This window comes from Sarcophilus harrisii, chromosome X (assembly GCF_902635505.1).
Source record: "Sarcophilus harrisii chromosome X, mSarHar1.11, whole genome shotgun sequence".
Lineage (NCBI taxonomy): Eukaryota > Metazoa > Chordata > Mammalia > Dasyuromorphia > Dasyuridae > Sarcophilus > Sarcophilus harrisii.
The window spans coordinates 52592495-52618880 of NC_045432.1; the positions used below are offsets into that span (position 1 = coordinate 52592495).

A 26386-nucleotide genomic window follows, 5' to 3' on the forward strand; every position below is an offset into this window, starting at 1 on the left:
ACTGACACTTCCTCTGTGGTCCTGAGCTTGGAACCCTCCTTTCCACTTGCTCATAACCTTGCCACTTTATAGGGTTGTTCGTCACATCACAGATTGAAATTACAAAGTGAAGAATGGAAAGCAGGCCTGGATCTCAGGGGGCTTATACAGTGATGGACATGGAGTCAAAAGTCCTGAATTTCAATCCTTCCTCAGATACTTACTAAGTATATATAATCCTGGGCAAATCACTCAGTCTCAGTTTCTTCATCTGTAAAATGGACATAATGACAGCACCCATCTCACAGGGCCATTATAAGGATTGAGGAAAATAATATGTGTCAGGCATTTTGTAACCCTTAAAAGTATTACATAAATAAAAGTTAGTGGCTACTGTGTTGCTGCTGCTACTGCTGCTACTATTATTACAATCACCACCACAATAACAACAACTACTACTACCATTACTATTACTTCTACTGCTGCTGCTGTTACTATTCCAACAACTACCACAATAATTACTACTACTACTACTACTACTACTACTACTACTACTACTACTATTACCATTATTATTACTACTCCTGCTGCTGCTGCTACTATTACAACCACCATCACAGTAACTACTACTACTACTATTTCTATTACTACCATCACTATTACTACTACTACTACTACCATTACTACTACTTCTCCTGCTGCTGCTGCTGCTGCTGCTGCTGCTATTACAACCACCATCACAGTTACTACTACTCCCATTACTATTACTACTCTTGCTGCTGCTGCTACTATTATAACCACCACCACAGCAACTACTACTACTATTTCTATTACTATCGTTACTATTACTACTAGTAATACTACTTCTACTACTACTACTACTACTACTACTACTACTACTACTACCATTGCTATTACTCCTCCTGCCACTGCTGCTACTACTATTATAACTACCGCCACAATAACTACTACTACTACTAGAAGAATTCATAATGTCCATTCTCTTTGGCAAAAGGTAGGTTTATTTAAGAGAAATTACAGACAAAATGAAGAGGTACAGTAGACACCAGAAGTGGTAAAGATGAAGGGAGAGGAGATAGTGAGCAAGGAAAAGGGTTTTAACAATTACCAAGGGAAAAGCCAAGTTCCCCAGTGGAACTCACAATTAGCCAGGAGAAAGGGAACACTCCATGAGGTGGGAGTACACCATTGACTGGCAGGCTAAATCCATCCAGGAGATGAGCTCCCTAAAAGAGGTAGCTATAAGAGGGAGAAAGTCACCATGAGGCAGGGGGAAGGGTGAGAAGAAAGATACCATGAGGCAGAATGTGCTGGGGGACTAATCCAAAGGGGATTCAGCAAAGGTGGCGGGGGCCATGGGCAGATTAATTGGGGAAATTTAACTTCAGGGGTTTGACTCTGATTGGCTACAGTAAGGTGGGGTTACCCAAGACCTCCACAGGGGGTGGGCTTTTCCCTGCTTGCCTGAGGGAGTAATTCTATCAGCATTTCAGACTCTCTGCCAACCCTACCTACAAGACTCACAACCACATCATTTTCCTACTTTTAAAATTTGTTTTCCACTTTTCAAAAGGGGATCCCCAAACAGGAAGATCTAGCAAACCCCTACTGAAATTTTAAAGGCCAAATCCAGAGGTACTTATTAACTAGCATCCAGAAGGTGAGAGTGAAATCCAGTGGCCTGTGGGAAGAGGCCAAAGTTTGGTTACACCTTAGGGGTACAAAGTTGGTTATCAGGGCACAATACTGAAGATTAGCACAGAATCAATTTGCTTCAATAAGACCGACTTGTTGCATGGCTTTAATGCAGAATCTTCCATTCGTTACATCTTCTAAGATGGCTCTAAAATTCTCTACTCTAAGCCTTAGAGTACCAGCTTGGTCTCCCAAACTGTTAGATCAATAACTAAATGTTTTATATCTAGTTACGGGCAGATAAGTAGGCCAAATATTCATCTTATCCAATGATTTACACATTTCAGATGAAAAACAGATCTTACTTCCATACACTTTTGGGCATGGCTTTTAAGCTGACCACTCGCTCTAAATATAGAGATTTGCCATAACAGAGAAAAGCAGCGATTATAAGATTATAAGAGGATAAAGCATCCTTCGTTCTGTCTGACTTCAGGTCTGAATCACAAACGATGGCCACACGTATCATAACAATCCAGCTCCATCGCCAGACTCCAGAGTAGGTGAGGGGCGTTCTTATACAGAGGAACACAATTGGGAAATTGATGTTGGAAAGATCAGATCTAGAAGAGAGCTCAAAAAGCTGCCTTTCCAGATTTTTCCCAGAATGCAAACAAACCTCCACCTGCACCCTTTGAGAAGGTGGGTCGCATTTCTCCGGGATGGTAGGTTTTCTTACTTATCAGTCCATCATCCGTACCTGGATTCAAACTCATCACATTAGTGATGGTCCCAAGACCTTTTCTCTCAAGTCCCACCTCAGAGACTTCAGATCCAAAAACAAACAAACAAAAAAATATACGGATCATTTTGCATAACCTAAACTATGGCGGGCTGATATGTCATTTCATGCCATGTTTTCCTTTCACATGTACGACAGAAGGTGCAAGGAAAAGAAAAAAAAATAACTAGAGCTTTTGCTAGCAAAAGAACCGAGACTGTCAGGTTCAGATCTTGCTTTGGGTATTTTAAAAAGTTGCAGATCATGTTGATATACACTGCATAAATGTTAAACTGGGACAGAAGGGATGAGTTTTGAAATAATCATTTTCAGAGAACTTAAAATTAGGCAAGAATAAAAATATCTAAGAAACTTCTCTTAGAATAAGTTCCTTTATTACTAAGCAGGTGAAGTCTTGTTATTTAGGATCTGATCTAAGTAGTGTTCAGCACTACACAAATGATTTTACTCTAACATCAACAACCAGATTTGAGATGTGAGACTATCTTTTTAAATAATGGAAGCAATTGAAAAATGAAGAACTTTCCCTTAATCTGCAGGGGCCCTAGAAAGGGGCTGAGGAGTAAGTGGCGCTCTTTCCAGTTTCTCCAATCAGTGAAGTGGGCGTGCAGGGAGGGAGTTCTCAGGTGGGCAAAGAGGGAGGAATTTCACCTCCTTAGCACACCCAGTGAGGGAGGGAGGGAAAGTGGATTAGGCCCTCATATTCCAAGGCCAACTGATCTGAAATAAAACCATGAAATTATGTAAATAAGTATTTCACAGTTTTGAATTCCCAATTTCATACAACTGCCCAAAATCCTAATCAAGAATTTTCAGAAGCAATCACCTAATTGTAAGTCTCTGGAGAATTTGTTCCCCCCCCCCCCCCAGCGCCTGTCCTTTTAAATGATGGAAGCAATTTGAAGGTGAAGAGATTTCAAAACTATTTCACCCGTGTAAAGGAACTTTCTCTCCAATACTAAGCTCTTTTCCTTGCTAGCTTCACTTTGCTAGCAAGAGGGGGAAGGAGTAAGCCTGGAGCTAGAGCCCGGTGGAGAGTGGGGCGGGGGAAGGATGCTTCTTTTTGGTTCAAACTTTTCTCTTCTGTCTCTTCAAGTAAATCTCTTTCTTTATTTAAGGGAGAAATCAAGACCATCTTTGGTTCAAACTTCTCTGCTTCTTCAAGTAAATCTCTTTATTTAAGGGATAAATCAAGACCATCTTAAAGACAATTTTAAAAGTCATAACATAGACTAGCTAGCTAACTAATCTGGGGGGAATCTTCACAAAACTTATAGGACATGTCCACCAGAGCTGACACATTTTTTAAAACATAGTTCATACGATTTTACAAATTGTAAAATATACAACTTAGAAAGCAACAAACACATTAAATATATCCCATCGAATTAGAGATACAAACGTGAATTCTTTAGGTTGAATAAATTACCAGAGAATTTTGTTTTAAGGTCAACTTTTTAGCGTAAGATCAAATCAGATACAGATTTAAATTCCTAGTAGCAATATGTTACAGACTAACGCATACATATTTCTAAAATCTGATCAGATTTACAATTTTAGCCCACGCCAGCTAATAGTGATTGTCTCATACAATTTAGAATCAGATTTACAATGTAAACATACACAAATTTAAAGCTGCAGCTTTGGAAGAAACTTGTTGAATGCCAGTCTTTTCAAAAGTATAACATTCAAATTTGTTTTCTTGGGGCCCCAATTTTTAAGGTGGCAGTAAACTGAGACACAAGGTGAAGACACAGGATGGCAGTTTTTCTAGATGGCACCTGGGGGTAAAATGTTAGCAATCTTCCAAATTAGGTACAAAAAGCCAAAATCCAAAGCCATGGATGAGTTATATTTGAGAATTTTAGGGTTATCTTTTCTCTACCCTCCTGTCTACTCCTTCTGAAGTTAGAGATGGAAGGAAGGGGGAAAGATCTTAAGATGCTAGGTGGGCCTCCTGGATCTCCCCGAGCCAAGTGGAGGCAGTCTCTGTCTAGAGAAGGGGGGAAAGACTGCTTGTTTCTGCCATCTAGGGAGAATTGAAAAGACTATGCTCTTTCACAGGGTCCTGTGATGAGGATTTTAGCACCTTGGGGGTCCCAAGCCTGTCACCAGGGCATGAGGGATGTTGGGGAGCCTACCTTCCATCAGTAAGGCAGACTGGATAGACTGTGTTAGAACCCTGGACCTAATGATCAAGCCAGGGTTGCCTTGGCCATTCCACAAGCTTCTTTAAGGGAGAGAAGCTAAAGAACAATGCCACCGTTTTCAAGCAGGTAGTCATGGAGGCTGTTTTTATCTCTTAAAAAAATTTTTAAGAAAATGCAGGTTAATTTGAAGTGCAAACAGAAGACAGACTGTCATGAAGAGGCTCTAGGAGGCCAGACAGGCAAAAACAGAGAGAATACAGAAAGTGGGCATTTTAAGTCCTGGATGGCCAGATGTTATATTAGTTTACCTTTGTAATGTTGAGGAACATACAACACCCCTAGAAAACCAAAAATCAAAATCCTACTTTCAAGTAGTCTTACCTACTCATCCAGAATCCCCAGAGAGAAGTGGGGATATGCAATCATCTTCAGAAAGGGATGTTTTCCATTTAGAGGCATCCCCCTACTTTACATTCATTACTCACCACCTAGTGAGTAAAGTGATAATAATAAGACTGAGGAGAGCAATTGGCACCAAACATTGGGGTTCAACCATGTAAAGAATTCACAATGGCCTTTCAGAAAAATCACAAATTAAGTAGAAGAGATTATAGGTAAAATGAAGAGGTACAGTAGATGCCAGGAGTGGGAGAGTGGGAGAGCAGTAATATATATAATAATATATATATAATATAAAATTTTTCCTCCCTCAGAGCAGTTCTCTCAGTATTCCATCATATCATCTGCAAAGAGTGATAATTTGGTTTCTTCATTACTCACTCTCTAATTCCTTTAATCTCATATTCTTCTCTTATTGCCAAAAGTAGCATTTGTAATACAATATTGAATAGAAATGGTGATAGTGGGCAACTTTGATTCACTCCTGGTCTTATTGGGAATGGTTCTAGTTTGTCCCCATTACATATGATGCTTGCTGATAGTTTTAAATAGATGCTATTGATCATTTTAAGGAAAAGTCCATTTCTTCCTATACTCTAGTGTTTTTAATAGGAATGAGTGCTGGATTTCATCACATCCTTTTTCTATATCTATTGAAATAATCATCGTTTTTGTTACTTTGGTTATTGATATAGTCAATTAATAGTTTTCCTAATATTGAACCAGCCCTGCATTCCTGGTATTATCCTGGGGATGACTTCTGTAACCTCTTTGCTAATATTTTAAGATTTTTGCATCAATATTCATTCGGGAAATTGGTCTATAATTTTCTTTGTTTTCATCCTACCTGGTTTAGGTATCAGTACCATGTCTGTGTCATAAAGGAATTTGGTAGGAGTCCTTCTCTCCCTATTTTTTTCAAATAGTCTGTATAGTATTGGAAGTAATTGTTCTTTAAATGTTTGGTAGAATTCACATGTAAATCCATCTGGTCCTGGAGATTTTTTCTTAGGGAGTTGATTTAGTAGCTTATTTGATTTCTTTTTCTAAAATGGGACTATTTAAGTAACTTACTTCTTCTTCTGTTAATCTGGGCAATCTATATTTTTGTAGGTATTCCTTCATTTCACTTAGGTTATCAAATTTATTGACATAAAGTTGGGCCAAATAGCTCTTAATTATTGCTCCAATGTCCTCTTTGTTGGTGGAAAGTTCTCCCTTTTCATCTTTGAGACTAACAATTTGATTTTCCTCTTTCCTTTTTCTGATCAAATTAACTAAAGGTTTATTTATTTTGTTGGTTTTTTTCATAAAACCAACTCTTTTATTTATTAAATAGTTTTTTTTAACTTTCAATTTTATTAATCTCCCCTTTTATTTAGAATTTCAAGTTTGGTATTTAATTGGGGGGTTAATTTGTTCTTTCTAGCTTTTTTAATTGCAAGCCCAATTCGTATCTTCTCTTTCTCTATTTTATGCAACTAAGCATCTGGAGATATGAAATTTCCCCTTATTACTGCTTTGGCTGCATCCACAAATATTGGCATGTTGTCTCATTATTGTCATTCTCTTGGATGAAATTATTGTGTCTATGATTTGCTCGTTCACCCACTCATTCTTTAGGATTAGATTATTTAGTTGCCAATTAATTTTAGGTCTATTTTCCTCTGGCCTTTTATTGAATGCAATTTTTATTGCATCATCTGAAAAAATGCACTTATTATTTCTGCTTTTCTGCAGTTGATTTTTGTTTTCGAGGTCTTTATGCCCTAATATATGGTCAATTTTTGTATTGGTTCCATGAACTGCTGAGAAGAAAGTATACTCCTTTCTGTCTCCATTCAATTTTCTCTAAAGATCTATCATACCTAACTTTTCTAGAATTCTATTTACCTCCTTAACTTCTTATTTATTTTGTGGTTTGATTTATCTACTTCTGAGAGAGCAAGGTTGAGATCCCTCATTATAGTTTTGCTGTCTATTTCTTCTTGCAGCTCTCTTAACTTCTTTAGGCAGTTAGATGCTATACCATTTGGTGCATATATGTTTAGTATTGATATTGCTTCATTATCTATGGTACCATTTAGCAAGATATAGTTTGCTTCCTTCTTTTAATTAAATCTATTTTTGCTTTTGCTTGATCTGAGATCAGGATGGCTATCCCTGCTTTTTTGACTTCACCTGAAGCATAGTAGATTCTGCTCCAGCCTTTTACCTTTACTCTCAATGTATTACTCTGTTTTAAATGTGTTTCTTGTAAACAACAGATCGTAGGATTCTGGCTTTTAATCCAGTCTGCTATCTCCTTCCTTTTTATGGGAGAATCCATCCCATTCACATTCACAGTGAAAATGATTAATTCTGTACCTCCTACCATCTTATTTACCCCAAATTATGTTTTTCTCTTTCCTTTCCCCCTTTCCTTCCTCTGCAGTATTTTGCTTCTGACCACTACCTCCCTCAAACAACCCTCTCCTTTAGTCCTTCCCCCTGTCTTATACCTTCCCCCTACTACTTCTGTTTCCCCTTCTATTACCCTACCCCTTTTCCCTTTTCCTCTCCCACTTTCCTATAAAGTGATACAAGTTTCTCTGTGATACCAAATATGTCTAATATTCTCTCTTTGAGCCAAATCTGATGGGAGGGTGATGAACATTGTGTGAATTGTAGGCTTTCTCTGCCAACCGTAATCCAGGAGCGTATCACTACTGCTGTTGATGTTGTTACCACTACCACCATCAGTACTACTATTATCATTGCTACTACTACAAGGCTAAGTAAGTGTGAGATAACTCAGAGAGAATATTAATATCTGGAGGTGGGGAGTCTGGGAGGGACAAATGAAAGGCTTCCCATAGTAGATTAGCTGTCCATATAAGAACCTTGAAGGAAAATAGGGAATCTAAGAGGCAGAGAGGAGAGTGTTCTAAGAGTAAGGTACAACCAAAGTAAAGGCAAGTAGATGGGAGATGGAAGGTGCTGAATGCTGGGCAAGAGCTGGTGGGCCAATTTGAAACATTGTGTTGGGGTGTGTGTGTGTGTGTGTGTGTGTCCAGACAGTTCTCGATTTCCATAAATTTATATTACATAAATATATCCCCTGCTTGGGGAAGCAGACCCCTGACTGACTGGGCTCCAGCCTTCAATAGGGACTGCTGAGCCTGTAGCAGCAACAACACCAGGCAGGTACAGTCTGTTCCAGGCTCTGCTCCAGGCACTGAGACTGTTCCAAGGCAGTTCCAGGTCCCAGCCACTGAAGCAGCGTGGGTTCTGGGAGGTGAGGATTAGGGTGGAAAGCCACAGAAGTGGGGGGCCAGGAGTAGTTCTGTGAAGGAAGGAAAGGTCTGAAGAATCTATTTACAATAAGCAAGAACAGGGTCAGGGGGTAGTCCCTGCCCTCAAGGAACTTCCATTTTACAGGAGGGGGAAGCAATACACATCCAGGGATTTCAGATTTGTTTTGGTCTGGATTCAGGGACATCCCCATACAAGGTAACTCATCTGGAACTTGGAAAATTGAAATTAGACTGAAGTTAGCTTAGGTCACTGATTTACCTATCGTTACTTGGATGTTAAAGCATTAGAGGCTGCATTTGAACCCAAGAGTTCCCGATCGTATGTTCAGCATTCTATTGTACTCTACTAATTCTCACAGATACTACAGCTGGTATGAGGTAATCTAAGAAGGAAAGAAGTACCTACCCCACTTGAGGCATATTCTTAAGCTTCTCACCAAACTAAACCAAAGCCCCAGCTTCCAACAAGTGTCAAACGCCCAGAATCCTTCCTAGCCTCAGCCTGTGAGTTGGTGAAAGTACCAGGGGAATATTGTTCACAGAAGGAGGGAATTGATTCAGAAAAGAAGACAGTACCTATTTGACACTCCATTAGGCATGGTTGCCATGGTCCCAACTGGGAATTGTAGCTCAACTGCCAGTCCCAGACCCACAGGTTGCTAGCTAGTCCTTCCTAAGGAGCCCTTAGTAAATTCCTCCTTGGGGCAGCTAGATGGTACTTCACTACATAGAGCACCAGCCCTGGAATTAGGAAGACCTGAGTTCAAATTCAACTTTAGATGCTTACTAGCTGTTTGAATCTGGGCAAGTTACTTAACCCCCATTGCCCTCTTCTTCTTGTAGAAGTTCCCACTCATTGATCATTGCTCTACACTTTGGAGTCAAATACAACAAGCCTCTATTCCCCCTTTCTCAAGTAGCTCTTTACAAGTCTTAACCAGAACATACTGGTCTTTGATAGCTTATATGAGAATGTGGGAAGTGTGAAAGAGGAATTCAGATTGCTACAAACAAACAAACAAACAAAACAAAACAAAAAACCCCAGCTATCCCTATGCCATGCCCTGTGTCTCCAGGGACAATGGGTAGAATTGGTGGGGTTTGCCCCAGGTCAAAAAATACCCAGTTACATCCAGTCAATAGTCCCATAATTCTATGCCTAGGTTAGACCACCTGTGGGGTATAGCATTCAGTTCTGGGCACACCATTTTCAGGAAGACATTGATAAACTGAGCAGCTTGCCCAGGTTGGGATGAGGGCACTGAAAAATATGCGGTGTTAGGACTCCATATTTAGTCTGGAAGAGAGAAGACTTGGGGACAAATTATATTTGAAGTTTTGGTGCCCCTCCCCCAGAATTTGAGCTTTATAGAAGAGGGATTTCTGTTTGTACTGGGCCCCAAGAGCAGACAAGGAATGGGACAGGGAGAAAGGTAATGCTTGTTGTCAGGAAAGATTTCTAAAAATTGCATTTGGGGTAAAACAGAATTTAGTGCTTCCATACATGGTGAGCTCCTCATGAGCAGAGGTATTCAAATAAAACTATATGACCTTTAGTGGGGCATTTTATAAAGTGGACTTTTATATTAGCAAGTGTTCAGTCATGAAACATTGTAATTCTGGACTCTCTCCTCTCTCTCTCTCTCTCTCTCTCTCTCTCTCTCTCTCTCTCTCTGTGTGTGTGTATGTGTGGATTAGGGTGAGGGGATTGGTAGTTAGCAGCACAGGGGCAGAACCAAGATAGCAGAGTGAAGCCAGGAAGCTGCTCAAACTTTACCAGTTTTTCCCCAAAACTACGTGAAACCAAGCCTCTGAATAGACTCTGAAAGAATGAAATGACTCTCTAGCTCAAGATACTGTGGAAGGATTTCAAGAAAGGTCAGTCTCAGTGGAGTGAAACAGGTGTTCAAGCCGGCTCAGAATATGTGGGAAAGTTAGTAAGAACATCTTAGTAACAGCAGAAAAGCAACTGTGAAACACTAAGTCTTGGTCCAGTAGAAGAGCAGAGCAGTGAGGCAGCTTCCAGCTTCAGTTCAGAAGGCAAATTGCCAGTCCAGAAAACCAGGCTGTTGCCTGAAGAGAACAGGTAGGATTACCCATGCTGGGAACAAGACAACAGAGGGTCCCCTGCCAAATTACCAGTTCAGGAAGTCAGGTTATAACCTGGAGAGAACAGGTGAGGCTATCCCTTGCTGTGATCAACTCACCAAACTAAATTTCCAGTCTGGGAAACCAGGCTATTACCTCTAAAAAACAGAAGGGTCTACCTTTTGCTGTTAGCAAGATATCAAACATAAGGGTGCCTTGGCAAATTGCCGGCCATGGAAGTCAGGTTGTTGCCCAGAGAGAACAGGTGGGGGTACACCAGATTGTAAGACACCAAATGCAGGGCCAAATTGCCAGTCCAGGAAACCATACTGTTACTTAGACAGAATAGGTAGGACTATCTCCTACTGTGACCAATACCCCAAACACAGGGGACAAGTTGCCAGTCTGGAAAATCAGGCTGTTGCCTGAAGAGAACATGCAGGACTTCCCCTGGTATGAGGATGGGCCCTTGACTAATTTCCATTCTGGGAAACCATGGTATTACCTTGAGAGAACAGAAGGGGCTATCATCTGCTGTTATTAAGACACCAAACCAGTTTGCCAGTTTGGCAGATCAGGTTATTTCCTGGAATGAGTAGGTGGGATTACCTCAAAGGTGGGGCAAGACACCAAAAACAAGGGCCTCTGTGCCAAATTGCCAGTCTTACAATCCAGACTGTTGCCTGGAGAAAACTGAAGGGCCTTCACCCTGCTGTGAGCAAGACACCAAATAGTGGACCAAATTGGCATACAGGGAAACTAGGCTGTTGCCTGGAGGGAACAGGTGGTGCTACCCCTGTAGTGAGCAAGACAGTGAAGGGGGGGAGGCAGCTCTGCCAATTTGCTAGTATGGCCAAGAAGGTTTTTCCTGTAAACAACAGGTGGGGATACCCCATATTGTGAGCACTAAATACAGAGGGCCCTGCCAAATTGACACTCTAGAAAAGCAAGCTGTTTCCTGGAGAGAACAGGTAGTACTACCCCTTGCTATGAGCAATACAGAAAGCACAGGGACCCCTGCCAAATTTCCAATCCAGAAAAGCAGGATATTACCTCAAGAGAAGAGAAGGGGTTACCACTTACTGTGAGCAAGACACCAAACAGGGGTCCCCTGCCGATTTGCCAGTGTGGCAAACCAGCCATTGTCTGGAAAGAAGAGGTGGAGCCATTCCCCAAAGTGAACAACACAGAAAGCACAGGGGGCCCAGCCAAATTCCCAGTTTGGCAAACCAGGCTATTACCTGGAAAGAACAGAAGGGGTTGCCCCCTACTGTGAGGAAGATATCAAACTTAAGAGTCCCCTGAGAAATTGCCAGCCTGGGAAATCAGATTGTTGTCTGGAGAGAACAGGGCAGGCTTTCCCCTGCTGTGAGCAAGACACCAAATGCAGGGCCAAATTGCCAGTCCAGGTAACCATACTGTTGCCTGGTTAGAACAGGTAGGACTATCTCTTACTGTGACCAATACCCCCAAAACAGGGGACAAGTTACCAGTCCGGGAAATCAGGCTGTTGCCTGAAGAAAACAAATAGGGCTTCCCCCTGCTGTGAGCAAGACCCCCTAACAGGGGAGCCCCTTCCAAATTGCTAGTCTGGCAATCCAGACTATTTTCTGAAAGGAAGAAGTGGGGGTACAAATCAATATGAGCAACCCACCAAACAAAGGGGACCCCTACCAAATTTCCAGTCTAGTACACCAAGCTTTGGTCTGGTGAGAACAAGTGGGCTTGTCCCTTGCTGTCAAATGGGTCCTTGGCTGATTTCCAGTCTGGAAAACCAGGGTATTAACTCGAGAGAACAGAAGAGGTTCCCACCTATTGTGAGTAAGACACCAAATTTGCCAGTTTGGCAAACCAGGTTGTTTCTTGGAGAGAACTGGTAAGGAGTACCCTGTTGTGAAAAAGACCCCAAATGCAGGGACCCCTGCCAAATTGCCACCCTGGGAAACCAGGCTGTTGTCGGAGAGAACAGGTGGGACTATCCCTTGCTGTGAGCAACTTAACTAAACAGAGGGGGCCTGCTAATTTTCCTGTCCAGAAACCAGGCTTTTTCCTGGGGAGAGCAGAAAGGGCTTTTCACCCTGCTGTGAGAAAGACACCAAACACTGGGCCAAATTGCCATTCGGGGAAATCAGGTGGTTGCTTGGAGAGAACAAGTAGAGCTTCCCCCTGATGTGAACAAGACTCCCCAACACAGGGGCCCTTTCCAAATTCTGGCAATCCAGATTGTTTCCTGGAAGGAACAGAAGAGACTACAAATTAATGTGAGTAACCCACCAAATATAGGGGAAGCCTCCCAAATTTTTAGTCTGGCGCAGCAGGTTTTTGACTGGTGAGAACAAGTGGGACTACCCTCTGCTGTGAGGATGGGCCTTTGGCTAACTTCTAGTCTAGGAAACCAAGCTGTTACCTGTAGAGAAGAGAAGGGATTACACCCTGCTGTAAGCAAGACACCAAACAAGGGTCCTTTACCAGTTTGCCAGTTTAGCAAACCAGGTTTTCCTGGAATGAATAGGTGGGGCTACCTGAATTGGGAGCAAAACCCCAAACACAGGGGCCCCTGTCTGGTAATTACCAGTCTGGCAATCCAGGCTCTTGCCTGGGGAGAACAGGTAGTACTACCCTCTGCTATGAGCAACACATCAAAGGGGGTCTCTGCCAAATTACAAGTCTGGAAACCTGGCTGTTGCCTGGAGAGAACAGGTGGGGCTATTCCCGCTTTGTGAGCAAGTCACCAAACAGAGGGAGCATGCCAAATTTCCAGTTCAGGAAACCAGGCTATAAGCTGGAGAAAACAGAATGAGTTGCCCCCAGCTGTGAGCAAGACTCCCTTTCCCCAACACAGGGGCTTAAGCCAATTTGCCAGTCTGCCAAACCAGGCAATTACCTGGAGAGAACAGGTAGGGCTACCTCATGAAGAACATACCAAAGGGGCCCCTTCATTTTACGAGTCTGGCAATCCAGGCTCTTGCCTAGGGAGAAGAGAAGAAGCTACACTCTGCTGTGAGCAAGACAACAAACAAGGAGGTGGGTCTGGACGAGTTTACCAGTATGGCCAAGAAGGCTTTGCCTGGACCAAACAGATAGTGCTACCCCCCTGCTTTGAGCAATACACCAAAAAGGGGCCCCTGCCAAATTTCCAGGTCCAGAAACCAGGCTATTACCTGGAGAAAAGAGAAGGGTCGACTCCCTGACATGAACAACACATCAAAAGGGGCCCGTGCCAATTTACCAGTCTGGAAAACCAGGCTGCTGCCTGGAGAAAACAGGTGGGGCTACCCACTACTGTCAGCACCAAATACAATGGGCCTCTGCCAAATTGGTAGTTCAGAAAACCAGGATGTTGCTTGGAGAGATCAGGTAGGACTACCTTCTACCCTCTCTGTGAGCAAGACACCAAACACAGGGCCAAATTTCCAATGGGGAACTAGGCTGTTGCCTGGAGAGAACAGAAAGGGCTACCCCCCTGCTGTGAGGAAGCCATCAAACACAGGGGCCCTTGCCAAAATGCCAGTCTAGCAAACAAGGCTTTTCCTGCAAAGAACACATGGGGCTACCTGGTATTGTGAGCAACACATGAACACACAGGGGCCCTGTCTAATTTCCAGTTTGGGAAAACAGGCTATCCAAACACATGGGTCTCCTGGGAAATTGCTGGACTGGGAAACAAGACTGTGGCCTGGAGAGAACAGGTGGGGCTATCCCTTGCTAAGAGTAAGACTCCAACACAAGGAGCCCCTGCCAAATTTCCAGGCTGGCAAACCTGGGAAGTATATGTGGAGCTACCTCTTGCTGTGAGCAAGATCCCCCCTCCCAACAAATTGCCAGGGTGGCAAACCAGGCTGTTGCCAGGTGGGGCTACCTCCTATTGTGAGTAACAAAGGAAACAGAAGGGGCCCCTGCCAAATTCCCACTGTGGCAAACTTGGCTGTTGCCTGGAGAGACCAAGTGGGGCAACCCCCTGCTGAGAGCAATACACGGAACACAGGGGCCCCATCCACATTGTTATTCTGATAAAGCAAGATATTACCTGTAGGGAATAGAAGGGGCTACCTCCTTTTATGAGCAACTCCCTCCCAACTCCCCCACCCCCCCGCCAAACACAAGGTTCCCCTGGGGAATTGCCAGACTGGGAAACATGGTTGTGGCCTGGAGAGAACAGGTGGGGCTATCCCTTGCTGTGAGCAAGACTCCAACATAAGAAGCCCCTGCCAAATTTCTAGGCTGGCAAACCCGGGAAGAATATGTGGGGCTACCCCCTGCTGTGAACGAGACCCCCTCCAACAAATTGCCAGGGTGGCAAACCAGGCTGTTGCCAGGTGGGGCTACCCCCTATTGTGAGTAACAAAGGAAACAGAAGGGGCCCCTGCCAAATTCCCTGTGTGGCAAACTTGGCTGTTGCCTGGAGAGACCAAGTGGGGCAACCCCCTGCTGTGGGAGACACCATACACAGAGGCCCCTGGAAAACGTGCATTCTAAGAAAACAGACTATTATATGTAGAGAACAGAAGGGGCTACTCCCTGCTGTGAGAAAGACCCCAAACTGGAGTGTCCCTGCCAAATTGTGAGCAACAGACCTTGCCTAATTTCCCGTCTGAAATGCAGGCTTTTATCTGGGGGGAATAGAAGGGTGTACCCTTTGTTGTGAGGAAAACACCAAACACAAGGGTTCCTTGGCAAATTGCCAGCCTAGGATGAGGCTGTTGCCTTGAGTGAACAGATGGGGATATCCACTGATGTGATCAAGACACCAAACATAGGGGTCCCTACCAAATTGCCACTTTGGCAAACCAGGCTGTTTCCCCAAAAGAATGGTGGGATACCCCTTGCTGTGAGCTACACACCAAACACAAGGGACCCCTGTCAAAATTCCAGTCTGGGAAACCAGGTTGGCACCTAGAGAGAGAAGGTAGGACTATGCTTGCTGTGAGCAAGACACCAAATGCAGGGCCAAATTGCCAGTATGGGCAATTTTAGGCTGTTGCCTGGAGGGAACAGATTGGTCTACCCCCTGCTATGAGCATCACACCAAACACAGGGGCCCCTGCCTAATTTCCAGTCTGGGAAAACAGGCTTTTATGTGGAAGGAATAGAAGGGGTTACCCCTTGCTGTGAGCAAGCCCACCCCCAAACACAAGGGTCCCCTGGGAAACTGCCAGTCTGGGAACAAGGCTGTGGCCTGGAGAGAACGCGGTGTGGGGGGGGAACTATCCCTTGCTATTAGCAAGACTCCAACACAAGGAGCCCCTGCAAAATTTCCAGTCTGGCCAACCTGAAAAGAAAATACAGGGCTACGCCCTGCTGTGAGTGAGACCCAGTGGCCCCTGCCAAATAGCCAGGGTGGCAAACCAGGTTATTGCCAGGTGGGGCTACCCTGTATTATATGTGAGTAACAAAGGAAAAAGAAGGGGCCCCTGCTAAATTTTCAGTGTGGCAAACAAGGCTGTTGCCCGGAGAGACCGATTGGGGCAAACTCCTGCTGTGAGAAAGACCCTCCCAAACTGGGGTACCCCTGCCAAATTGCCAGTCTGGCAAAGCAGGCTTTTCCTGGAAAGAACAAGTGGGACTACCTGGTATTATGAGCAACACACCAAACATAGGGGCCCCTGCCTAATTTCCAGTCTGGGAAAACAAGCTTTTATCTGGAGGGAATAGAAGGGTCTACCCCCTGTTGTAAGGAAGACATCAAAAGGGGCCCCTGCCAAATTACCATCAGGAAACCTAGTTGTTTCCTGGAGAAAACAGTTGGGGCTATCTCTTTCTGTGAGCAACTCACCAAACAGAAGGGCCCTGTTAAATTTCCAGTTTGGGAAACCATTCTATTTCCTGTAACAAAACAAAAACTAAAACAAAAGGTCTACCTTGTGCTATGAGCAAGAATTCAAACATAAGGGTCCCCTACCAAATTGCCAACCTAGGAAATCAGATTGTTTCTTGGAGAGAACAGGGCGGGCTTTCCCCTGCTGTGAGCAAGACACCAAATGCAGGGCCAAATTGCCAGTCTGGGAAACCATGTTGTTGCCTGGACAGAACAGGTAGGACTATCTCCTACTGTTGGCATGACCCCAAACAGAGGGGACATGTTGCCAGTCTGGGAAATCAGGCTGTTGCCTGAAGAGAACAAGTAGGGCTTCCTCCTGATATGAACAAGACATCCCCCCCTCAAACACAAGAGTTCCCTGGAGAGAACAGGTGGGGTTATCCCTTGCTATGAGCAAGACTGCAACACAAGGAGCTCCTGCCAAATTGCCAGTCTGGTAAAGCTGAAAAGAATATATGGAACCACCCCCTGCTGTGAGCATACCTACCCCCCCCAAAAAAAACCAGTGGCCCCTGCCAAATTTCCAGGCTGGCAAACCCGGGAAGAATATGTGGGGCTACCCCCTGCTGTGAACGAGACCCCCTCCAACAAATTGCCAGGGTGGCAAACGAGGCTGTTGCCAGGTGGGGCTACCCCCTATTGTGAGTAACAAAGGAAACAGAAGGGGCCCCTGCCAAATTCTCTGTGTGGCAAACTTGGCTGTTGCCTGGAGAGACCAAGTGGGGCAACCCCCTGCTGAGAGCAATACACGGAACACAGGGGCCCCATCCACATTATTCTGATAAAGCAGGATATTACCTGTAGGGAATAGAAGGGGCTACCCCCTTTTATGAGCAACTCCCTCCCAACTCCCCCACCCCCCCGCCAAACACAAGGTTCCCCTGGGGAATTGCCAGACTGGGAAACATGGTTGTGGCCTGGAGAGAACAGGTGGGGCTATCCCTTGCTGTGAGCAAGACTCCAACATAAGAAGCCCCTGCCAAATTTCTAGGCTGGCAAACCCGGGAAGAATATGTGGGGCTACCCCCTGCTGTGAACGAGACCCCCTCCAACAAATTGCCAGGGTGGCAAACCAGGCTGTTGCCAGGTGGGGCTACCCCCTATTGTGAGTAACAAAGGAAACAGAAGGGGCCCCTGCCAAATTCCCTGTGTGGCAAACTTGGCTGTTGCCTGGAGAGACCAAGTGGGGCAACCCCCTGCTGTGGGAGACACCATACACAGAGGCCCCTGGAAAACGTGCATTCTAAGAAAACAGACTATTATATGTAGAGAACAGAAGGGGCTACTCCCTGCTGTGAGAAAGACCCCAAACTGGAGTGTCCCTGCCAAATTGCCAGTCTAGGAAACCAGACATTGCCTGGAAAGAACAGATGGACTACCTGGTATTGTGGGGAACACCCCAAACGCAGGGACCCCTGCCTAATATTCAGTCTGGGAAAACAGGCTTTTATCTGGAGGGAACAGAAGAGGCTAGTACTTGTTCTGAGCAAGACACCAAACACAAGGGGCTCCTCTCATATCCCCATTGTGGGAAATCAGATTGTTGCTTGGATAGAACATATGGGACTACCTGATGCTGTGAGCAACACAAGAAACACGAGGCCACTGACAAATTGTCAGCTTTGGAAACCAGGCTATTGCCTGAAAAGTATAGTTGGGACTAACCCCTTCTCTGACAGCAATCACAGGGGCCCCAGCCTAATTTCTTGTCTGGGAAACCAGGCCATTGCCTGGAGAGAGAGTACATTGGTCGTGAGCAAGACACTGAACACAGGAGCCAAATTTCCAGTCAGGGAAACCAAGTTTTTCCCTAGAGAGAGCAGGTAGGACTACCTCCTCCTGTGAGCAAGATACCAAACACAGGGCCAAATTGCCAGTCCGGGCAACTAAAGTGTTGTCTGGATAGAACAGAGTGGGTTAATCCCTGCTGTGAGCAATATGCCAAACATGGGGGGCCCTGCCAAATTGCCAGTCTAGCAAACCAGGCTGTTTCCTGGAGAGAATATGTGGGGCTACCCCTACTGTGAGCGTCACAGCAAACACAGGGTCCTCTTCCACATTGACAGCCTTGACAGATCAGGCTATTACATGTAGAGAAAAGAATGGGCTACCCCCAGCTGTGAGAAAGACATCAAAGACAAGGATCCCCTGACAAATTGCCAGCCTAGAAAATGAGGCTGTTGCTTGGAGTGAACAGGTGGATCTATCCTATCCTGTGAGCAAGACAGACTCAAAGCACAAGGGCCATCTGGCACATTTCCAGTCTGGCAAGCCAGGCTGTTGCGTGAAAACAACAGATGGTTCTACCCCTTAATGTGAGCCACACACCAAATTCCAGGTGCCCCTTCCAACTTGCCAGTCTAGCAATCTAAGCTGTTTCCTGGAAAGAGTAGATAGGACTATTCCCTACTGTAAGATACCAAACACTAGAAGCCCTTGTCAAATTTTTACTGTGGGAAACCAGATTGTTGCCTAGAGAGAACAGGTAGGTCTACCCCCTAATGTGAACCATACTTCAACACAGGGGGCCTCTACCAAATTGCCACTCTGGCAAACCAGGGTGTTAACTGGAGAGAACAAGTAGGGCTACCTCCTGCTATGAGCAAAACACAAAATGCAAGGACTGCCCACAACAACACACACAGGGTTCCTGCCAAATTGTCAGTCTGGAAAACCAGGCTGTTTCCTAGAAAGAACGGTGGGGTACCCCTGGGTATGAAATACATACCAGGCCCCTATCAAATTTCCAGTCTGGGAAACCAGGTTGTTGCCTAGAGAGAGCAGGTAGGGCTACCCTCTGCTGAAAGCAATATTCTAAATACAAAGGGCCCCTTTGCTCAAAGCTGAGTCTCAGAGCTGCACGAGTTTTGGACAGTGCCTCCTGCAACCCAGGAGCAGAGCTTGACCATGAAAGTCACAAAATAGAAGGAAAAAAAAAAGAAAGAAAACGATCAAGAAATAGAAAAGGATGTTAACCATACAAAGCTACTATGGGGACAGCAAAGACCAAAACATGAGCTCAGATGAGAAAATACCACAGAGAAAATCTCAAAGAGTGAGATAAATTGGTCTCAAGCCCAAAGAGGCTTCTTAGAAGTGCTCATAAAAGACTGTAATAAGATAAACAAGACAGGCAGAAGAAAAAATGAGAAAAGAAATGGAAGGTTATGCAAGAAAGAGTTAACAGCTTAGAAAAGAAAGGACAAGTTGAGGGGTTTTGGAGGGCACTGACCACTTTTTCCCCTTCGTGATATATCTCCACCACCCCTCCCACCACCCACGGGTACAAGTCTAATGATTAGATCGTGTGCCCTTTCTATAATCCCAATACTTGATACAATGCAAGGAATAAAGTAGGCATTTTATTAAAGTTTATTGATCACCCAGTAGGGGGTAGGCTTCAGCTAGTGTTCAATTGTGGCCACTGAGGTCACAATGGTTAGGTCTGTTGAGCACAATGCTCGCCTCCTGATTGGTTGGCGGCAGGGTGGGGCAGCCAATGAATGGGGCAGTAATGAATAAATACCTGCCAACCACAGCTGAAAAGTCAGACAGTTAAGGGCGACTGTGGAAGGTGGAGCAGTTGGGAAGCTCTCCCCAGTGGGGGGGGCTACACAGAGGCAAGGCTTCCAACCTCCAAGGAGAAAGAAAAAGTAAGGGGGCGGGACTTAGGCTGGGACAGGGCTATGGGAGGAATAGGTGAGACATTGGGTGGAAAGGGCGGAACAAGGATGGGGGTATCCAGGGATGGGAAGGGCACTACTTGTTCTTTACTAACTGGGAGGGAAGGGATTTAGGGCTGGGGGGGTGAGGGAGTGGGGCATGAGAAGGGTACATTTGCTGCAATGGAAAAATTCCTCTAGTTTGAGAAAGCGTCTTTTTAAGGAATGGCGGTAAAATTACTTCTAGTAATGTGATTTTGGCGGGTATCACGATAAGGGTATATTTGCCGCAATGGAAAAGTTTCTAAAATCTGGTAAAGTGTCTTTTTTTTTAAGGAATGGCGGTAAAAGTGGCAGGAATAATGTGATTTTGGCGGGTATCACGATAAGGGTACGTTTGCTGCAATGGAAAAGTTTCTAAAATCTGATAGTGTTTTTTAAGGGATGGTGGTAAAAATGGTAGAACTAATGTGATTTTGGTGGGTGTCGGGTACTGGGAAAGAAGGTATCCTTTCCTTAGAAAGAGGAGTGTAGGCTTAAAGTGGCTTTGTTTGGTGGCTTTCCTGACACAGAACCCTGGTTCTGATCTCAAAGGCCCTGGAACGCAGCTAACTTAACGCGTGTAAAAGAACCGGCAAATCACTCCCGGGAGGGGTGGGGGGTGGGGGCTTCATTTCGTCACTTGTAAAGTCCACTCCGTGGGCCTTTGGGAGTCCCTTCCAGGTCCAGATCTCTGATCCTGTGACCTCAATTCTCCAACCATTAGCTCTCCTCCCTTGGGTTAAAGATTCCTTTACCCAGCTCTGGCAGCATAACAGAACCCTGGCTTGGAAGTTGAAAACGCTGGCTTGCCCTGTGAGCTTGAACAAATCAACTTAAAACCAAACTCCTGAAATGGAGACCCATTTTCCTATTGACAAAGTCAAAAATCTATTCAGTGAGAGTTGGAAAGGTAATCTAATTCAACCTCCTCATTTTAGGGTATGAAAACTGAGGCTCAGGGAAGTTATACCAAGCCACACAAATTGTATTTTAAACAACAGCCTCTTTAAATTCAAGTTCAGCATTCTGATTACATGAGTTCCTAACCTTTTTTGACATCAGTTTCCCCATGTGTAAACTGACAGTCAGTCTAGATGCTCAGATGCTCCCTAGGCTCTTTTCCAGCCCCAGAATCCTTTGCTCTATGACCTAAGTGTGACTTCAGCAGCAGTCTATGACCTATAAGATCCTTCAGCTGCCTCAATGTTGCTATGGTAACCCCCTATTGATGATGTATTTATAGTGGAAGGCTGGTTAGCTCCCCAGCAGGGATGTGGAATAATAATAATATAATAGCTGACATTTACAGAGAGAGTTTTGGGGAGGCTTTTTTTGCTTCTATTTTTTAAATTGATTGATATATTTTGTTACGAAACAGCAGACGGTTTCCAACAAACACTAAAACAACCCCCCCTTTCCTTAAGTATATTCCCCCAAACAGCTTCTCATTATTAATCCAAAGGGAGGGGGGACATGTCCTTTAATTTTAATGGCACATTACTAACATTGACTGAGCAGAATTTTGTTGCCTCTCAATGGTGGTTTGATTTATATTCTTTTAGTCATTTTGTTTATTATTCTCTGCTTTCTTTTCCCTGGCAAAAGCATTTGAAATGTATGTGTATGTGTGTTCATACACACATATGATTTCTATAAATCGATTTCCTATATATGAAATGAGATTTGTGTGTTTATTCTATGTTACTATAATAGGTATTATCATACACACAAATCTCATTTGATCTGCACAGAAACCTTGGTACACAGCTTAATCTGGCCCCCACTCTGCAGTGACAGAAATGGCGGCTTAAGTGTGTGCCCCTGCCCAGTGGCAGAGGCTGGATTGGAGCCCCACTTCCCCCACGTCTCACCAGACCCTGTGCTCTTTCTGCTTCCCTGCTCCCATCCAAGCCCACTCTCCCACCGCAATTAAACTCTGTTTTGTTATTTTAAAATTCCTGGTGATGTTTATGCTTCATGTCCTTTTGGATCCCAAAGGAAATAGTAAGGAACACGGAGCCCTCCCAAGCAGATGGGACAAGGGCATATATTTGTTGATCTGCTTCCTCCAACAGACTCCAAAGCCAGCAGCAGCGCAGTCGTCCTCTGACAGCAGGGCTTTCAGGATCGAACGGGGACAGGAGGGAGCCTGCCCATACCAAGAGGGACTCATCCTGAAAAGCGTAAGAAGAAAAACTGTCTTCTAATGTGCCCTTTGCTGATCAGCTGTGAGCTAGGTGCTTTTGGTCACACCATCCATTCCCTCCCACAAATCTTTTGTTTTCCACATGAAAAGGTGTGGGAATGGAACCCAGTCATCAGATCTCACTGGGAGCAATAGTAGGCTCTTTAATGGGATGGTTTATCCACAAAATATCTTGAAATAGTTAGCAAAATATTTTTAAAAACAAGTTCATAAACTCCAATGGCACGTGCCTCAGAGGAGGTTACTCCACTTTTTTCCCTGATGATTTAAGATGTTAAGTGCCTTTATATTTGAATGTCTGCTGCCCCGCCTCAAAGTGAGACACTCTTGGGTTTGGGAATGGCCCTGGTAGGGGGCAGCCTCGGTCCCTTATTCTGCCAAGTGGAGAAGGATGTTTTGGGAAACTGACAAAGCCTGTCTAGAGAAGTTTTGTAGCCTTAGCCTCACTGTGCAGGTGCTTCCTTCGAGGTCTAAAGGCCTTGTCATTTAGTCTCAAGCTCATTGTGTCTCTCTTTTCAGTGTTTCTCTAGATCAAAACTACTCTTCACTACCGTGCCAGTGAGTTCCTGGAACAATTATTTTACACCATTGAACTGGAGTTTTGAAGAAGCCCAAGACCGATTTGAGAATAAAGAATAAATGGCATGTATCATCTCAGGGGTGGGACTTGAAAGTGTGTGTGTGGGGGGACTCCTGGGAATAGGGAAAAGTGGGAATGGGGAAGAGTAGAGTGGGGCATGAGTTGGGATTCACCCTATTGAGTGCTAGGGGTGCGTGGGTGGGGGGGAGGTGTCAGATACTAATGGGAGTTTTCTACTTTTGTTCCTTTTTGTTACCTAGTTCTCATCATGACTATGCAGTTTCCTATACAGTCTTCACCCGACACTTCTCATAGAGTCCCTTGGGATTCGAGGTAGGATTTCAGTTCTAGATTATTACTGGCTGCCAGCAGCCCACACGGTGGGTAGGGAAAAGAGTATTTTGAAGTTTGCCATTGATCTTTTCTCTCCATTTCCTGCCAGTAATTTCAATGGGAGCATGGACAACATTACCTCAGATTTGCCAAATGAGACCTGGAAAGGATACTCGAAGGTATTCAATTTCTTCGGGCAGCCCAACGACGACCCAGATCTTATCCTCATAATGATATTCCTTCTCGGGGCAGCACTGCTGATCGTAAGCACCCTCGTCTTCTTTACCTGGAGGTCCTTTGTAGGGACGGAGGGAAACAAACAAGAATACACTCATAATCACGACTTCCAAGAGACCCCAGTGTCCAGCCCCTCTCCAGCCTCGTTATACCAAAGTGATCCCATGGATTGGTCACAGTCGGAAGATTCCCAAGTTGCCCAAGACGAGATCCAAAGGGAAACAAATGGGATATCAACCATTAACGGCTTCATGTACCCAGAATATGGTGCTTCTGTTCAGCCCAGTGTGACCCCTCCACCTGCTTATGACGAGCTGGACTTCCCTCATGAGGGTATTCCCCCTGTTTGAGGAGACAATGGTGGTTTCTGACCCATGGTGGTTTCTGACCCATCGTGGTTTCTGACCCCTACTCAGTCAAATAATTGGACTGTGAGAAATTCTTGTGTCTTGTCTGTTTGTTCACACTCCGCCGTTAGCCTCACTTTGTTTTCAATTTAGGTAACTCTTGCTATGGCCTCCCAAAATCCTTTGCTTAGAGGGGAGGAGAATTTGCATTCATGTAGCTCTTAGTAGGAGCCAGGTGTGACCCTCACAATACCCTTGTAAGGTTGGTGCTGTTATTCTCATTTTATGGTCGAGGAAACCAAGGCAGAAACCAAGGCAGACAGTTGTATAGTTATACAAAGTTCCTGAAGCAGAATTTAGACACTGGTCTTCTGATGCCAGGCCCAGTGCTATATACACTCTGAAACAGGCAGGGAGAAAGATAGGACACATCTAATCCTTATGTGCTCCCCAAGAGACCGACCCTTTTCCTTCTTGAGAAAGTCTTGGACTTTAGTGACAATGGCAAAAGGGAGTAGGTAAAATTCAAAAAAACATAGCCCAAGATCACCCCTGGGAGGGACACAAAAGACCCCCCTGGTGAGGGGTGGTGACTGGGAGCTTAGTATCTCTTCTCCTCCCAGACCCTGCAGTCTCAAAGACACACACACACACAATCACTGTTCCTCCCCTGAGTTAACACATTCAGTTTCTATGATCACTACATCAAAGGGGGGCAATGACAGGCAGATCCCCCAAGAAGGGCCAGCCTGTTGGGGGGGAAAGTGACATGGTGGTAAATTCCCATTTTCTCCCCATTGTTTGCCTGGTTTGTCTCCACTCTGCTCAGGCTTTTTGCACAGTCCTATTTTGGATTGAGTTACAGCTGATTCTCTTTGGTTGTCTTTCTCCTTGTTCCTTCTGGTGCATTTTTAGACATCTCCTGGAGTGTTTGTCAGGATTCTGGACTCCCCACGGCTTCTGCCACGCTCCCATCTTCCCATAATTCCCCACTCTTAATCACATTCCAACCTCCACAGTAATCCAAGCCTTCCCCTCCCAAGTTCAGCACCTGATTTGCCCTAGCAACAGCTCAACAGCTCCCCAGCATTCTCTGCCTGCCTCCCTCAGCCCTCTGGTTGGTGCTTCACACTGACACAGCCATTAGTCCCACCCACCCATCAATTGTATATCACATCTGGATTGGAGGGTGTCAGAAATCCATTATCCTGGGAAAGATTTGAGCCGGCATTCTGGTAAATTGCACAATAACATCCGACTTGGAACTGCCACCGGGTCCATACAGGAAGGTAATGTCACTAATGGTATCAGGAAGATGGGGGCTGAGAATTCTCATTCCTGTGGGTGGGACTGAGTTTGCCTTTAGCCACTCACACATTTTCAACTGGTGCACCTTGCTACCATCAGTGCAATCATTAGGACGAGGTACCAGGCCGAGCCATACAGGAGGCTTACTGCCAAGTAAGCTGACCCCATGACTATCGTGTCTCCAGAGCCCCATTTCTGAATAACTTTGGGATTGTATATTAATCTGGCAGCCTCTCAAAAATATCAGGAACCCCCCAAACCTGGTCATCTGATCTCCTGTACAAGGCTTTGATTATTGCTGAGTACCTGCTGGGGCCCATTTTCACAATGAGCTTAAGGGTCTAAGTCCTTTGTCCTCATGAAATCTGTCTCGAACTTTTGTCTCCTGCTTTGAGTTCAGCTCTCCAGGGTTAAGGATAGAAATCTGTGATTTCATTGATATAGGGAGCTCCCAGGTCTTTCCCAGGAGGAAAGTCCCTCTACCAGTTCAGTTCAACACCATCTTTCCAACTTCTAGTCTTAGTTACTAGAACACTAAGAGGTTAAATCATTTTTCCCAGAGCCACACAGTCAGAGTATGTCAGGGGCAGGATTTGAAATCAGGTTTTCCTGGTTCTGAGCCAGTTCACTGTCCATTAAGTTCCCTTTCTACTAGGGGTTAAACAAACATAAATAGGTTTCTACAGGACAAGCCAGAAAATATTGGAGGATTTTGGTCATACTCGCCTCCTCCTCCTCTTCTCTTGGCTGAATGGACCCAGATTTTTCAACTGCTGTTCACATAGCATGAGGTGTTAAAATCTAACAACCATTCCTAATTAAAAATAGTAGAGTGTATAGGAATAAATGGACTTTTCCTTAAAATGATCAGTAGCATCTATTTAAAACCATCAGCAAGCATCATATGTAATGGGTACAAACTAGAACCATTCCCAATAAGATCAGGAGTGAAACAAAGTTGCCCACTATCATGATTACTATTCAATATTGTATTAGAAATGCTAGCTTTGGCAATGAGAAGAAAAAGAGATGAAAGGAATTAGAGTAGGTAATACTGAAATCAAATGATCACTCTTTGAAGATGATACAGTGGTATACTTAGAGAAGCCTAGAGAATCAACTAAAAAACTACTAGAAACAATTCACATAGCATGAATTGGCAGCCCTTCACTGCCCTGGTTACTATGCTGTGGGATGCTCCCACTCATCCAAGGCCCTTATAAAACACAAGGCCCAGTATCAGAAATAATCCTCCTGTGCCTGGGGCTGCACTAGGAGAGAGAACAGCAGGGGGGCACTCCCCATCTTCCTCTGGCTGTTTCCTATTACTGTACCTCAACCTTGCTTTAGCTGTCCTTATTGCCACATGGCTCACTTGCCCCCAAATTAGCAGTGCTTTCTCCCCATCACCTGCTTTCTTCTTCTTGTGCTCCGGTATTTTTTTTTTCTTAATTCAAATAGAGACCTTTTCATTTAGTCCAAT

The 26386-nt window shown here is 44.6% G+C and overlaps 2 long non-coding RNA genes across 4 annotated transcripts; both read left to right on the forward strand.

Annotated features, from left to right (window-relative positions):
• Positions 1–19718: 19718 nt before the first annotated feature.
• LOC116420260 lies at positions 19719–22739 on the forward strand. 3 transcript variants are annotated; one of them, XR_004230560.1, is made up of 4 exons: positions 19719–19841; positions 20187–20241; positions 21968–22075; positions 22618–22739. It is a non-coding gene; the product is annotated as an uncharacterized LOC116420260 (long non-coding RNA). The 3 variants fall into 3 exon arrangements; XR_004230559.1 differs by lacking the exon at positions 20187–20241 and having other exon boundaries at positions 19725–19841; XR_004230561.1 differs by lacking the exons at positions 19719–19841; positions 20187–20241 and adding an exon at positions 20084–20128.
• Positions 22740–22938: 199 nt separating this feature from the next.
• Positions 22939–23355, forward strand: LOC116420261. Its single transcript, XR_004230562.1, has 2 exons — positions 22939–23011; positions 23121–23355. It is a non-coding gene; the product is annotated as an uncharacterized LOC116420261 (long non-coding RNA).
• The last annotated feature ends 3031 nt before the right edge of the window (positions 23356–26386 follow it).